The sequence below is a fragment of the Pithys albifrons genome, chromosome 11 (assembly GCF_047495875.1).
Source record: "Pithys albifrons albifrons isolate INPA30051 chromosome 11, PitAlb_v1, whole genome shotgun sequence".
Lineage (NCBI taxonomy): Eukaryota > Metazoa > Chordata > Aves > Passeriformes > Thamnophilidae > Pithys > Pithys albifrons.
Genome location: NC_092468.1, coordinates 7,587,902 through 7,604,125, shown reverse-complemented (window position 1 = coordinate 7,604,125; position 16,224 = coordinate 7,587,902). Strand labels below are relative to the sequence as shown.

Below are 16,224 nucleotides of genomic sequence, written 5' to 3'. Positions count from 1 at the left end.
ACTGATCTGTTATTAAGATAAATCAGAGATGATCACAATAGCCCTAAACTGGCTGCTGGTACTCAGGACGGAGCCAAAGTGCATTTGCACAGGTATTTGCTCTTCCTACTCCAACAGGGTATTTGTACACTGTGCTGTGGCTGCATGTCCTTGTGTTGAAAGGATGGACACCCAAACACTGTGTCAGCTGCGGCCTCTGAAAGCCAATTTCTCTCAGGTCTCTTCCCCCTCTAGTCTGATCCTGCTCTAGCTATGCCAGGATTCATTGACAGCACAGTGGATTGACTTTCACCAGGCTCTGTGAGGAATTCAGGATCAGTTCTAATTATCCAAAGTACATTTACATATGACTATTAAAGGTGACCAGTATGAATTACCTATGGATAAATATGAAACCTTTTGCCATCTAAGGACACTTTTGCAAATAGTAAGAAAACGGATCATTTTCCTATATACATATGCACACGTGAAATAGCATATAAGCATTGTATATTATGGACATTTGTGTATTTGCATGCATATATTTGTAATTATACTTCTTTCTTCCTGCAGAATTTCGAAAAACACAGTTGATTAGCTTTTCTAAAAAACAAAATGGATGAAGAAAACTCTAGAAAGTTGGAAAGGTTTGTTTGGCTTTCAGCAAGAATAAACATGTCAAGTTAAACATCCTAATCTAGGCAATTTAGTTCAGCCCTGACACTTCGGCCTTAGGCACTGATTGAAAAATTGTGGCTTATGTCACAACCAGCCAGCTAAACTGCCTAATTTTGATCTTGAAATTTCCATGATCAACATATTTTCTTCTGTTTTGTCCTTGAAACTCAAACTTCGTTTCTCTGCCTGTTTTTTAGCTAATTAATATTTTCCACTCTCCCCCTATGTTTCTGCTTACCATGAAGTAATGAGTAGTTGGCTCTTCTGTAAGGCAAATGTAGTTTAAAGTGAATTTTTTACAAATGCTGCGGGGTTTATTCATGGTACTCCTTGCCAGTCTAAGAACTTTTCTGGAAATCTCTCACATATTTTACCAAGCAGCCACAAACTTCTAGGAAAAACAGTGTGCCATTCCTTAAGAGGCACTAGACTTCTCACTGTGAAGGGATGAGAGACAACAGACATAAACTGAAACAAAACAGATTCAGATTGGATAAAATCCTTATTTTTTTTGTTTTAATATAAGAGAGCAAGGCAGTGGAACAGGCTGCTTTTAGGGAGATTATGCAGTCTCCATCCTTTGAGAGTTTCAAGACTTGACTGTATAAACCTTGAGCAACCTGATCTGACCTCATAACTGACCCTGCTTTGAGTAGGAGTTTGAGATTTCCTGAGGTGCCTCAGGCCTCTTCCAGAGTGATTTTTGTGTCAAGTCACCCAGTTGCTCTGACAAACATGCAAACCCAACCTTTTTTATATACAAAGAGTATGTACATATGTTACATAGAAAATACTTGGTCTGAAAATCAGCATCTCTGAAAAAAGCTGTGCCTGAGACACTTCAGTAGAATGACAGTTATAATTGGACCTGCTTTAAAAGCACTTCTAGCTTCCCTCTACTGCTGTTAATTTTGGGGACCTTTTCTGCTTTTTCCGGCCCTAAAGATCTTAAAGTTGTCTTCATCCTTTCCTTCTTGCTTAGTCAGATGTGGAAGTACCTGTCTCAGAATCAGTTGCCATTTGACAGCACATTACAACTTGAGGCTCATTTTTCATTGTATGAACATGTTAAAACATGTATCCTGGGATATGCCTGAGAAATTATATTTATGCATTGAAGCTGTTCTGGTTTTTTTTTTCTGTGAATGTCCATAAAGGCCTGCTCAAGGCATAAGAATGCAGAGTTTTAATAGAAGGGAGATCTGACAGCTGTTTGTCGAATGCACTGCAGCATCTATTGATAGAGGCATCCACTTAGGTGCACTCTTAGAGAATGTCCTTTGGTTTCATTCAGGGTCCAACATGCTGAATGAGGATGGATTTAAGTGTTTGTAGACCACACCTGCCATAATGTCTTTGTCACACACAGCACCAATTCTGGTAGTGTGCTTTGGTGAAAGGCAATAGCAAAAGCACAACCAAGAGTAATCTCATGTGGTGAGAAGTGTTCTGTCTCTGAGCATCATCTTTCTCCCCTTGATTTCTTATTTCTTGTCTCATTTAGCAGGTCTCTGGCACAGACTTTTTAACCTGCTGCTTGTGGCATAAGGGGCTCTAGAGCCAAAGGGAGCAGCAGGGTCATGCTGCAGATACATGTGGTGTGGACACCAGTTCATGGGAGTGTGGACACCGAAATCCTACATGTCCATGTGTGATAGCTAACAAATTGTATACATTAATTGAGGCTCTGAGAGGACACCAAAATGTTTACTGGGAACTGTTCCTGGTAAAATGACTTACTGCTTTTGTAGCTGCATGTATTCTCTTGTCATTCTAAATGCAAACAGAAACAGTATTTCAAGTTTTTATAGTTTAGACTCACTTCACTTTCTACGTCGTCCAGCTGCAAACAAACCAGTACCAGAACCCTGTTTGTCTCTGTTAGTGAACGTCCTGTAGGACAACAATTACCGAACTCAAAGAGGAAGATACAAGATATAATTGCCTGATAAAACAATTACAGGACAGGAAAGGAGGAAAAGTGAAATTGCAGAAGGAGCACCTCTTCACTAGGAAGGATGGAGTCATACCAGTGTGGAACGGTTTATTTCTAACCCTCCAAGCTTAGGATTTCTTGGTTTGCATGGAAAAAAAATGCTGCTCTATTCACACGGACTTTTTTCCCCCCTGTTAACTACAGCTCTGTTCAATCCTTTTTCTGTTGTCCCATGGGTTTCTCTTCCCCAAATTGCTCTGTTACTTCTTTTTTGAAGTCTTGTTGGTGATTTAAGTTGCACAGAAAAAGTTCAAAGAGATTTCATTGAGCTCTTCAGACTTCAACTAGCAAGTAAAAAACATGTAGTCAAACATTGCTTCCCTCATGAAGTAATCAAGTGGCACAGGGTTTTAAATCAATTGTTTCTTACCTTCTTTAAAAAATTATTTAAAAAAAAAAGAAAAAAGAAAACAGTAAGTCCACCTGTTCCCCATGCTTTAGGGCTCTTTGCAAAAGTGTGATAATGGTGTTAAAACAGACTAAACAATCTGCAGCTTTCGCAGTTCTCCTGGGTACAGGGATACAGAGCCTTTAGCTAATGAAAACTTTCATATATATATATACACACACACTAAGTTTTTAAACTTTATTTTTTTCTGAAAGAGCAGCATCAAAATAAAAATTCATGTTGTGAGCAGATTTTTATTTACCTAGCTTATTGTTATTGCTTTTATTTAGCCACAAAAGAACTACAACAAATTGCAGTTCACTTATGAGTAAGGTTTGTTTAAAGGGTTTCATGTGGCTGATTTTATTTTATACATTACATGCCTCTGATCGTTATTTAACATCAAGTTCCAACTAACCCTTGCTTGGTAGTCCTGATTCTGCTGCTACTGGGAGATTTAAGATGAGTTGAGAAAACCTGTTTTAAACTTTTCTACAGGGGAAAACCAATGCATTTGTTAGCAGAAAGGGGGTGGGAGGTGACAGAACAGAGTGATGTTTACAACTCCCAGGTTTCATTGTTTGCAATGCATGCTCGACAACTTAACTAATCCATTAAAAACAAACAAAAAAGCCTAAACCAAATGAATTCTCCAGCAACCAACACCAAAGCAAGCATCCAAACAAAAATGATCAGTTGAAAACAAGCCCAGGTTTCTTAGTGCTCCTTTGACCCAGAGCAGCTGCAGTGGTACTGGGAAGGCTCTGCACAGGCTTGGCCTGTGACTTGCACAGATGTCATGGGGCTCTATTGAGAACATTGACCATAACACTCTGTAAGTGAACTTCAAATAATATAATATCAAAAGTATGGAAAGAGAATGTATACACAAGTTGTTAATCATCTATCTCTGGTTTTGACGTCTTCCCATCTTCGAGCTTGGACAGGATTGATTCTTACATTGCAAAGATGTGAAGGCTTCAATAATAGAGAATTGTATTAATAGAATACAGAAAGCTCTGAATCTGAGCTGTGTGCTGTGCTTGGGAAGAACAGAACCAGAGCCTTCACAGTGCTGTTGTTGCCTGTGTTTACCTGAGCGTGTCAGGTCCTGTGCCATGTGCTTCAGCGTATTCTCAGGGTGAGAATCACACTGAGTCTTCTGTTCTTAGTTGTGAGCACTTCTCTTGATTCTTTTCTTTTGTAACTCTTCTTTTTTGCCTTATGATAGAAAGACTTACTTTTTTTAAGCTTTTTACTTAAAAGAACATACTTCATAGAGAAATAGTTATTTTAAGGCCAGCTGAAAAAGCCAACAAATATCCTATGACTGCCATATCCCCTCTGTCTTTTCCATACAAGATTGTTGTTTGGCCTTGAGAGATAGATTGTCATTTGCGAAGCATCCATGGGGTCTGCTGTGTGTCTGGGACCCCTAAGAGATCCTGGGTCTAGGCTGCTTGTGTCAAGCTCTGAGTGGGGGGATTGATGGACAGTGTCTGTGCTTTGGCTGCTGGGGGGAGAACATTCTCTGTGCTCACATTTGACTTGTCAGTAGTGACCAGATGTCCTGTGGGACCTGAGCCCCATCTTCCACATTTGTGTCACTGCTGTGAATGTAACTGCATGCAAGAGTGAAGGAAAAAAACCTTGTGGCGTTTGTTTTGAGGATGGTGTGAAGAAAACAGGTTAAAACACAACTGGTGCTGGGGATTTGTTGCAAACTTGTGAGGAGTGTCCATGATGTTATTTGGGAAACAGAATGCAATGCTGAGTGTACCTGGAAAAAAAACCAAACAAACAACAAAACACACACACACAGAAAGGAAATAAGCAATTAATCCCAGAAACAAGACAGAAAAGGACACAAAAAAGACATTTTTCTTCCATGCCACTTCTTCCAAGTGATTCTTCTTTATACCATCTGATGTAATTTTGGCACTGGCTGAGGTGATGTTTCTAGTCAACCACTTCACTCTGCGTTTTGTTTTCCTCTTTTTCATCTCTGATTGACAGTCCCACCAAGAAATAACAATGAAAAATTCATGAGGTCAATCCCCAATTGATTCAGAAAGGACTTTCATGGGATTAGATAGAGGCAGTTAAATTTCCTGGGGCACAAGTGTGTTTGGAAGAAAAGGATAGAAGTGTATTATTCTCTGAATAATCCTGGCTGAAATATAAAGGACCACTTTTGGTGAATAATTAGAGAAAATGTCCCAAAACTATCTTTAATTGGTATAGCATAAAACCAGGTATTAATAGAGATGAAAGAAATATTTTTTCCTTTGGCTTCAGATAAGTGAATGATGTGTTGCATTTTACTTACATTTGGATTGTAACTTATATTATTGGTTGTCTTTAGTGAGAATGGTGACCCAACAACTCTGGCTGAGTCAGAAGAGTACAGAACTATTAACTGAGTGTTAAGGTCTATTTTTATTTTATAGCATGACTTGTATTCTTGTGTTTTCCTCCTCTATACAGAAGGGGGGTTTGTTTTGTTTTATTTGATTTTTAACTGCTGACAAGGAAACATCAAAATTTTATATATAACTGGCATGAATTTGTATTTGTGATCTGAATTGCTGGGTGATAAGAAGCTCTTTGTTCCTATCTGTTGTAAAGTGTGCAGAAGTATAGCTACAGAAAAACTGAGCAGCATTCACCTCCTTCCTAGAACTGTCTGTTGTGCGCTGGGAATCAGCCACAGGGCTTGAACCAGGAGAAGGTAAACACATGCCAGGAAACCAAACACTTCTTTGTGTTGATCTGCTGAGGGACTTTCCGAGGAGGACAGAGGCAAAGGAAGTTCAAGTCTTGTAATGACTTGTACCCAGAGAACAGCCAGTTCATGAGCTCTGGAAATAACCACCAGTATTCTCAGGGTGCCTTGGAAAGCTGCTCTGTTTTCAGCTTCTTGAGGCCACTGAGAGAACACCAGCACCAAACTACGCATGCCTGAGGTGTCTGACCAGGATCCTTGTGGGCAGCCCACAGGCCAAGGGTGCTGGGTGTTGAATTCTCACTACATCGTTTGCGTTTCACTTGGATTGTTGTGTTGAGGTGACTTGAGACAGATCTTTTTTTGTCCTTTATGCAATGAGACCCACCTCAGTCTTACTTTATCCCATGTGCATCTGAAGCTGCCCATTTTCTTTGTCTCTCTGGTTTGTTGTAGCTTCACTATGACCTTCTGCTGAGGTAAGAGGAAGAGAAGTTCCATACTGTGCCTGATCTTGATGGAAGCAACATGTTTTTTCATGCTTACCAGTTTTTGTGCTGTCAGTGAGGTCAACAGCACATATGAGAATCACAGTTCAGTATCACTGTCCTTGGATAATTCATTACCATAATACCTGTGAACTTTCGCAGACTGCTTTGCCAAAAGGAAAAAGGTGACATTTATACAGAGGAATCATATGGAACACTGGAATTTTAAAAAAAATGTATTTTTTTATTACAGTGTTAAAGTGATTTTGGGCAATCTAGATATGTTGTGGCAAAGTATTTACCTGAAGGTTACTGCTTTCTTTGTGTTTTACTTCTGTGTATGTATCCATTTACCTATATGCTTGTTATGCCTGAAATAGGCTTTGTGTCTTTAAAGTATTAGTTTTATTTTAAAAAATTGGGTCTCCTTGAAAAAACCTAAATGTGTTCCCTTTGGTATCTTGGCAGTACACATTCTCTATCCATCTAATTCTCACTGAGCATTGTCCCTGCTCTTTGGTGTGGGTGTTTGGTTCTGCTGAGATTGCCTTATTCCAGTGAAAGCTTTATAAACAGCATAGAACAAACTCTTGCTGGGGTTAACTTGTTTTGGGGAAATTTGGGGGTTGTACTGACAGAAAAAGTTACTAAGTATCTTCCCTATATACTCATGGCATTTAGTTTCCACTATTGCTGGGTTTAATTAGATATACAGGTAGCTTACACAAAAATTAATTTTTTTTTAAATTAGCTCATGGCTCCTTAACTCTCTCAGAACGTTTGAGCTGCTGCTGCTGCTTTACCCAAGCTTCTGTTTCTGCTCATTTTTTACAGGGAAGAGTCAAATATATTCACCTTTCTGTAAAACCAGAGGAAGCTGAGGGTATGAGCACTTTGGTAGTTTGGGCATTAACTCAGCTATTTCACACAAAGCTCTGGCGAGGTGTTGGAAGGGCTCAGTCTGTGAGCTGCCACAGTTGGGTGGTCTGTGGAACAGCCCACCTAGAGCCTGGGGGAGGTGGGAAAGGAAAGAATGCAATTACAGTCTAATTAGAAATCCAGATTCTCTTCTGCAAAATGTGAAGTTTCCTTTTCTACCACAGAAGGGAAACAGACCTTTAAGGCACTTAAAAACAAACTCTCCAGCAAAGAAATTACATAGTTTAGAGTAGCCAGCAACCACTGGTTGCATTTTCTGCTCAATTCACCTCTGCCATCTCCAAGCACTTGCCTAGTGGCTACTCTGGTGGGAAAATAAAACCCAGTCATGACAAATCTCTCCCACAAAACCTCTTTGACGTGGGTACGTTCCAAGAAAAAGAACCTTTTTCCCCCTTTGTCCTTCCCACACTCCTCAAATAAGCATACTCTGACTAGAAGATATTTTTTGGGATATCCCTAACACCTTTAACTAACAGCTGCTGAGTACTTCTTTTGCTGAGGAGTGAAAGAGTGTGCTCTGAGCAATGTGGGAACTGGCCTTTCTGGAGAAGAGGCAGTCACTTATGAACATGATTAATGACAAATCCATGCTGTGATGCTGACTTGGTACTTGCTTTGGGTGGTGTCTAAGGAATTTATTACTGAGTAAAAACAGTTTGCAGAAAGATCAGTTTCCTAAATGGGTCTAGCAGAGGTTTTTCTCCAAATTTACTACATATTTTAGGATTGCAGGAAAGCATCTTTCTTCAAATGTGTCATTAAATTCCTAGTGGAAATACTTGTCAGACATTCACAGTCAGATTTCATACCTGATTTAATCTCTACATAATTGTTAACTAAATTTTATTAGTTATCTATGTTAATTATACAATCAATAACCTTTAAAAATGTCAATTCCCTAGCTGCACAGTTCTGAGATCATTTAGAAGCTATATTGTTGTCCCATTGATTTGAACATTTTTCCCTTGACTTAGTCATCTCTCTTGAATGTAACCAAGGAAAGCAGAAAGCAGCAGTGTCCAGGAGCAGCTGTGTGAATCACACACACTAAGCAATATTTGACCTTGGGGTATCTTTTCTTCCCTTGCAATGCCTATTTCACTGTCAGGAGATGAATTGTCCATGAGTCCTGTTAGAACCAAGCTGTGGATAATGAATTTTCACAGCAGAGAATGACTCAATACTTTCCAATGGCTGGTACAGCAAAGAGGAAAAACAACTGAGAAAGATGTTCTGTAAGGCCCAGGCTCTCAAATCTGAGTCAGCTACGTCTGGCTTGGGCTTCTATTTCAGTGTCCTTTTAAATCATCTGTTCCTCTGCTGAGCATCATCGGTTGAGGTTGTTTACAGTAATGGAAGCAGACTTTGGGAGCTGGGCCATCTTAACTAACCAGACAGGGAAAGACTGCAGCCACTTACATGTTTGGAAGACAGTGTGGATGAGATCAAGCTAAACCACATCTTTACATAAGCATGGGTATTCTGTCACCATGTCGATGGTTGATGTACTCCATGTTGGTAACTGACTGGTTTTGGCAACGAAAGATTGAACTCCTTAGAATACTTTCAGCTAGTTAACACAAAAAGATGAGGATGGCATCTGAATGCCACTGGAGCAGGTTGGGAACAGAATAAGCAGCAAGTTCAAGCAATAGTACAATCATGGGAAAAAGGGATGTATAGGATTTCTGAGGTCATGTAATCTACATCCCTGCCCCAGGGCAGGATTAATTTAATCTGGTGCAGTTTCAGACAAAATGGTACATGAAATGTTCATTTATACTGCTGGGCAGAATTTCAGTTTGTCTGGACTACAGAACTAGCTGTGAATATAGCCTGAAGCAGTGGAGAAACCTCACCACAGAGTCTGGGATTTGACACTTGTAAAACAATAATTCTGTGATCCATCGAGTCTTTTTGGTCATTTTTTCTCCATTGTACTGCGTGCATTATATGAAAAAGGACTGAACAAGCTGCGAGCCCCTCTTAGAGGGGCACAGATCAATGGGACCATACAAAGAAAGATGCGAGTTCTCACTCTGAAAGACATCCTGTAGCCTCAGGGGCAAAGTAGGAGATTTACTAAGCCCCGATGGTGTGACTGTGCTGCTTTGTTTTACATGGTACTGGTAGCTCACGTGTCGTTTTACTGTTCTTTATCACATGATGAAGGGATGCTCTGTCTAGTATCAAATGCAGTAGGAACAGTAGGAACTCAGTAGGACAAAGTTTGTAAAGGATCTTAGGCCATCTCTACATAGAGGCACCTACATGAACAACCCCTTGTTTATCACAGTACCTACATGTGTTATGTATGTCTCTGCTCACATGTGTTATAATGTATGTCTTTGCCTGCCTGAACGCCTGCACTTATCAGGGCATTTGTTCCTGTTCTGCTCGATTTTTGCATTATTCTAGTAGATGTCCCACCTGTGAAATGAAAGTAGCTTTTCCCTCTCTCGCTGTGGTGATTACGAGGTACATGGTGACAGAGTAAAATACCCACAGGAGACAAAAGTTCAGAAAATGTACCAGTGTATGAAGTCTCCCGGGTTGTTTGTCCCTCTGAAGTTATTCCCAATTTATATCATCCTGATAGAATCATTAATTCTCGATTGGAAGTAACAGAGGAATCTGACATGGCTGAAAGGAGAGTCTTGATTGAAGTTGATTGAACCCTCCCACAGTTCCGCCGCCGGCACAGTAACCCCATCACGCATTGTGGCAGTGTCCTCTTTCACTGATACCGTCGGTACTTCTCAACCCCATCACTGGCTCTGCATTTTGTAAATCTCACAGGCAGCTCAGAGGAGCGTTTGATGTGTGGTTTTTTTCAATGTGTGACGCTTTTCCTGAGGCTATCCCCAGAAACACAGAGAGGCATCTGCTCATCCATAACACCTCTGAGCGCGACGGGGTTGCCCTGCTGGTTAGCACCTGTTAACAGGGACAATGGCATTTGCATTTCTAAGGAGAAATGTGGAGAGCTGTGTTTGGTTTGGGTGGTTTGGTTTGTTTTGAATTCTCTGCACATAGCCTGGTTTAGCTTTTCTACGTTGCTTTTTCAGCAGAGAAACTAAAACAATATTAACTATCCACTAGAGTACTTAAACTACAAAGTACCTTCGAATCCTTTTATTTAAGTCTGCTCGGTCTGATCTGAATCTGAGGCTATTCTGCGCTAATTCAAGTCACTTTTTATGACTATATTTTATTTCTCCTGTATTCACTTCTTTAACTTCTTGCTGTTCCAATGTGATTGCGTATGTGCTATGTCGGACCCCATAAAAAGCTCTCTTCAGAGATCTTCCGAGGTGACAGTACAGTATGAAACTGTTACCTGTAGTATGGTTTAATCGCATTTTCCCCTGTTCTTCTTAATCAGCTGTTATGGGTTCTGCCAGACGGTCAGATGACTGTCACCATTCGTCTAGAAATCTGCCTGTGCTACTCTTCATTCTCCCTTCCTAAATCAGGGTACTCTAATGGAAAAGCTCCTCTTCTATTTCATATTTATGAAACGGTCATCTTTCAAAAGGGTTTCATTTCCCAGCATTATTGTCTGTCTTAAAAACAAACAGAAAAACCCCACCAGTGCTGGTGATGGCCCATTAAGCAATATGGACACCAGTAAATTCAGCATATGCCAGCAGTTTGCCGCAGTTATTCCTCAGTTTAATTATACCAGAGCTTGCCAGCCCAGTCAATGCATTGCAGAAACTCCCCCCCGTTACTCCCCAGTGCTGAATACTTTCTCTCAGGCTGAAGTTAGCAAGGTTTTAGCGTCTTGTCTCCTTTCAGCCTTTTTAAACAGGCATCATAAAGTACATTAGTAATTGACTTGCTTTACCACTGCCATGGATAATGAGCACAGGGCACATCAGTGGGTCCCCTAAAAGCTCATTGGTGAATTGATTGATTTCAATCCCCTTCGAAACAGACTATTTTGTAACTGTGCCAAGTGAGGCATCTCCTTCTGGCAAATTCATTTAAGCAGAGGGCACTTCATGCAGGAGACACATTCTAGGCTGATAGACTGGTACAGACTGGGACTGGCAGTAACATTAATAGGTGCATTTGAAGCTTACCTTCGATCCTGATCCTATCTACAACTCCCTATGAGAGAACAGATATGGCAGAGGATGGACAAGAATTATGTGTTGCAGCAGTAATTAATGTGGTCCTCCTGTGTTTTAAGAAAATTTTCCAGGATGAGGATGACGGGTGGTATTCCTTTTTTTTTTTTTTTGGAGTCATTACTTAGAAGCAACACATTTAGATCTCCTTTAATGTGCCTTCAGCATCCCCCCGCCCCCCCGCAAGCTTATAAACGGTGGGAAAAGGGGATTGTGGTGGTAGGGTTTTGTTGTTGTTTGGATTAGTTTATTTTAGTTTGCTTGTTTAAATTATCTAAAATCTGGGATGATAGCAGTAGTTTAATTTTGTAACTGTACCCTAAAAGGAAGTTTTGAAACTTGAAATCAGGGACAAAATTCCCACTGCTTTTGCTAGTTGCCATTATATCCTAGGAGTTAGGCTAGTCAGAGTAAGGTAGGGAATCCTCTAGAAAGCACTGTGCAAATCCTAGTTCTTAATGTGTCTGAGATGTAAAATAGTAAACCTGATTTTATTTTTTTTTATTGATAAGTAAGACTTCAAGACTAATTTATATTAGACAAAAGTTTACTTTTTTCCCCTATGCTCATAATATCTTTATTTCTTACATTGGCACAATCTTGAGTTTCTTCACTTCTGTTGTTTGGGTATGGGTAATTCCTGTCTCATTTATTTGCTTGCAGACCTCAAGAATTTGCATACTTTTTTTGGAAACACATAAAACCTCCTAAGAAGGCTAAGAAAAGTTTGTGGACCTTAACATTAATTATAAAACAGATGGTAAAAATAGAAGAAAAAGAAAATGTCCAGCTTGGTTGTTTCTCTGTAAGCTCTCATGGAATTTGTGGCCTGACACAGCATCTTTGAACGCTTGAATTTGGTAGTTCTGCAGCATCCAGAACTTGTCTGTGAATCAATAGACGACAGTTAAGAAAAACAAACAAAACCCCATAAGTAATTCAATTAATTTGTAGTCCATGTTTAAACTTTAAAATTCCCTTCTGTAGTGGTAAAGACAGTGGTCAGGAAACATTTGAGAACATTGTGGGCCTTGGCAAAAACAGCACTACTCTCTCTTTCTAATAGACATTGATCCAAAATAGGATAAAACCCCTGGAGCAGTTCTAGGTTATGTGCAGTGTTCTTGCTCCCTTTACAACATTTATTATCAGGGTGCATATTGCCCCCCCCCATGGAAAGCCTCCAGCAATATTCAGATTAGTGAAGAGTTTAATAAAGGATGAAGTCTCCTTCCTAGCAGGCAATGTGTTAGTAGTAGAAATTTTACTGTTAGGAAATATTTTGAAAATTTACATTCATGCAAATACATCGAGTGAAAAAGTGATATCAAATGTTTTCTCATGTGCTGTGCTTTTTCAAGTATGGGTTTTCCTGTACAACTTCTGACATTCCTTCAATTTTTAGTTTTCTCTTTTTAAAGACCAAATAGGAACTGTTTGTTCTGGTTTTCTACTCTAAACATGTTGATGTGCAGTTTACTACAGGTTAAACCACACTAGCTACCCTTTGTGTGAACTTTCACTGGAGTCAGATACAATCAGAAAGAACAATTAAAGTCCTGTAAACTGCAGATTAATTCTTATTGATTGCTCTAGTTTGACAGCCCCGGAGGATCTACAGCTTTGTCCTACAGATAGTTATGCCCATTTATATCTTCACCTTCTGTGGGAGGTTATTTTATCCTGTGTGTGAAAACAACACTGATGTTCCTTACCAGCTGTGACAGTGGACCCTGTGGCTTCATTTTATGTATATCTAGACACATACACACACAGGCAGACACACTCTTGCACACATATGCAATATATGTTTACCACTGTAGATTGTGCTCTTTGAATTGGCAAAGGAATCAGGGGAGGAAAGGGTTAAGAAATGAGCTTTAGCCAGGCCACACACGAGCTGTCGGCATTCACACCTCCCTGTTAGTCTGATCCAGATAGTGAAGAGACAGGGAGAGGTGTCAGCCTCCTGCCAGGGCTGAACCACAAAATCCTCCCACGCTCTTGTTGAAAGGCTTCTGAGGTGGCTGAGTCGCCCAAGCCAAGAGAACAGAGAGACGACCTGCAGCCCGGGACTGAGCAAGCCGGGAGAAATTTAACAAGCAGCTAAGGCTTATTTAGATTAAGAACTGTGGAGCAGAGTAAGGTAGTTTGGGTATACTAAGGCAAAGCTTGTTCGGTGGTATTTCTTTATTACGTTGTTTTAGTGGTTCTAATATGTTGAGGTAACAAAGTAGCCAAAATGTAATCATCTGTATTAAAGCAAATCACATTAATTACCCAGCCTTTTTGGCACGGTGCACCTTTGGGTGGCTGTAGTGTTAGAAAATTGGCTGGCCATGTGCTCTTACACTTGGTTGAATGCTGGGCACTGAAGGAACGCTACCAAGGACTGCTTAAATGAATGGATATTTTTAATGGAATCTTTTCAGTTACAGAATTTTTGTCTTGATAATATATCAAGATTTTTAATCCCTCACAGGGTTTGCAACTTTACTTCTCCAAAAGTTTTAGTAGCAGTTCAAGTCATGACATGTATAAACCAAGAAAGGAAGATGAAGACAGACATGAGAGGAAGATAGGAATCCTTAAAGTAAGGGAGAAATTCTCTTTGCGTATACAAACTTCTTTTGTTTTATTGCTGGTCAGTTTTGTGGCAAGTAGATTTATAAGAAGCTCATGGGTGACATTACGCTGCGGGAATTGGGGTGCTCAAGATGTTAGTAAATAATGCAACACAGAGCAGCCTCACAGCAGAAATCTTTCTGGTGGGTATCAGAGCTGAGCTGTGAGTAGCTGTGGGATGCTTTTCCTGGACGGGCCAGGTGCTCCGTTTAGTGGGTGGTTGTTTAAAATGCTTTTCTCCATCAGGCAAAGTAGTGTCTGTAGTGCTGGATAATGATTTCCAAATTAATTCCACTTGCCAGTTAGTCCCAGTGTTTGTCTGAAAAAAGGACCAACACTTCAGTAACTTTTCAGAGACTAAAGCAGAGCAGGGACAGGTTCCAGCTGCACCCCCTGGATTAGTCAGTGTTGGGTTGCTTGCAGAATTTTCCACGCAAAAGGAATTAAAAGAAAACAACACACTTTTTTGGCTATTTTTTCCTCTTTCTTTTTATTACCCCCCCGCCCCACCCCCCCCCCCCCCCCACCCCCCTTATGCTTAGGGGCCACCTATTACTCAGAACTAAATGCTAGGGAGAAATCTAAGTTTAATATTGTTTTCAATAATACTTTTGCAGACACTGAGAATGAATATAAATTCTACCTTAAAGAGTTTTAAATCTTCATGTTTAATTACTTGGAAAATCTAATTGCTGTAAATGCATAATTGCAGTTGGCTGTGCAATCTGCAACTGATTGACAGTGCACTTAGAGGGGCTCTAAAACAGGTAATCGCCACATAAGCATCCCCATGCATGTAAAAGAGGTGTGTAATTACTAACAGTTAGTGTGAACATTGGGTTTCTTGCTTTCTGAGAGGACTTGGAACAAAACTTTATGGCAAATATGTGACGTTATTATGAATTTTCCCTGTAATTGTTCACAAGGAATACCACAAAATAAATTAATGTTTTAAATACTTAAACTATTGATGTATCCATTCTTCAATACAGACTTTTATACTCCTAGTGTTTGTTCTTGGTGGTACAAATATTCTCAGTTTCCTTCTTAATTCCTTTATTTTCATGGATTAATTGATTATGCATCAGAAAATGAGTTATGCCATGGGAAACAAATTCTTATACAGTTTTCTTTCAGAGAAGTCTTACTGAAATAGTTTTCTATTTTGTATGAAATCATTGTAATGGGTTTGATTAGTAGGATTGTCATGTGAATTTGGAATAAATGTTGCTCTCTCCTAAAAATTTCATACTTTTTAGAAGAAAATGCATTCATGCAACAGAATCCAAGTATATTCTGTAGGATAGTTTTGAAGTAATGCATGAAAACTATTGTATTTTTATTTTGCTATTTTTATGAAGTTTGGATAATGTATAGACCTCTGGGGTTTCCTACAGAAAAAGTAAGAAAATTCAAAATTAACTATGTCTATTATTATAGTCTGCTTGCCTTTTGAATTCAGTTTAGTATCTAAAGTCCTTTTTTGCCTTTTAGTGAAATCATCAGTACAAGAGCATGTTATTTCAGCCTTAATTTTAACTATTATTAACAGAAAGGAAAGAGTCTGTAACTATCTATGCTCTTGAGTCCCACTGGGAATTAATTTATGATGAATTGCTCAGGTAATGTTAATGTATGAAAAACAGAATGGAAGGGGAAACCAAACAGGATCCAGTCACCAACCATAGAAATAATGCCCTCTTTTTTCTATTTATTTTTAACAGCACATAGTGAACTTAAAATTGTGGGTATATAGTTACATGACATAGTTTGTTTATTTAAATATATTTTAAAAGGAATCTTGTAAATATTTGTTGTTATGCTAAGGACTTTTTAATTATTTTTTTGTACAAACGCTCAAAGTTTAGTCTGAGTTCAACTGGGTTCAGCTGAAGGTGATGAAAATTGTAGGTCTCTTGTAAAGTGTTTCCTTAATGGCTCTTTTTCTTATATATGAAGTAGATATCTTTAAATTATTTAAGAATTCAGTTTAAAATGTTTCTTTTAAAAATTGGGAATGATATACTGTGGCACTGATTGTCTAATCTGGGATGCTATTGATTGTACTCTGATGCTGACAGAACAGTTTTCCTTCCTTTTGTGGCTTTTTCACCTTCAGAACTTGCTCAAGGGCACTCTGATATCTGCAGCCACATTCACTGATACGAAAAATGGAGAAATTAAAAATCTCCAAGCAGAGTCAGAAGTTATAATTAAAAGGAAATGTGCTTTTTGCACCAAAAGTTTGTAGACATTCTTAAGTAGTC

General features: G+C 39.3%; 1 protein-coding gene across 1 annotated transcript in view; it reads left to right on the top strand.

The window, feature by feature from the left end:
- SPSB4 (splA/ryanodine receptor domain and SOCS box containing 4) overlaps positions 1 to 16,224 on the top strand; it is a 163,439-nt gene that overhangs the window by 38,450 nt on the left and 108,765 nt on the right. The window lies entirely within an intron of this gene.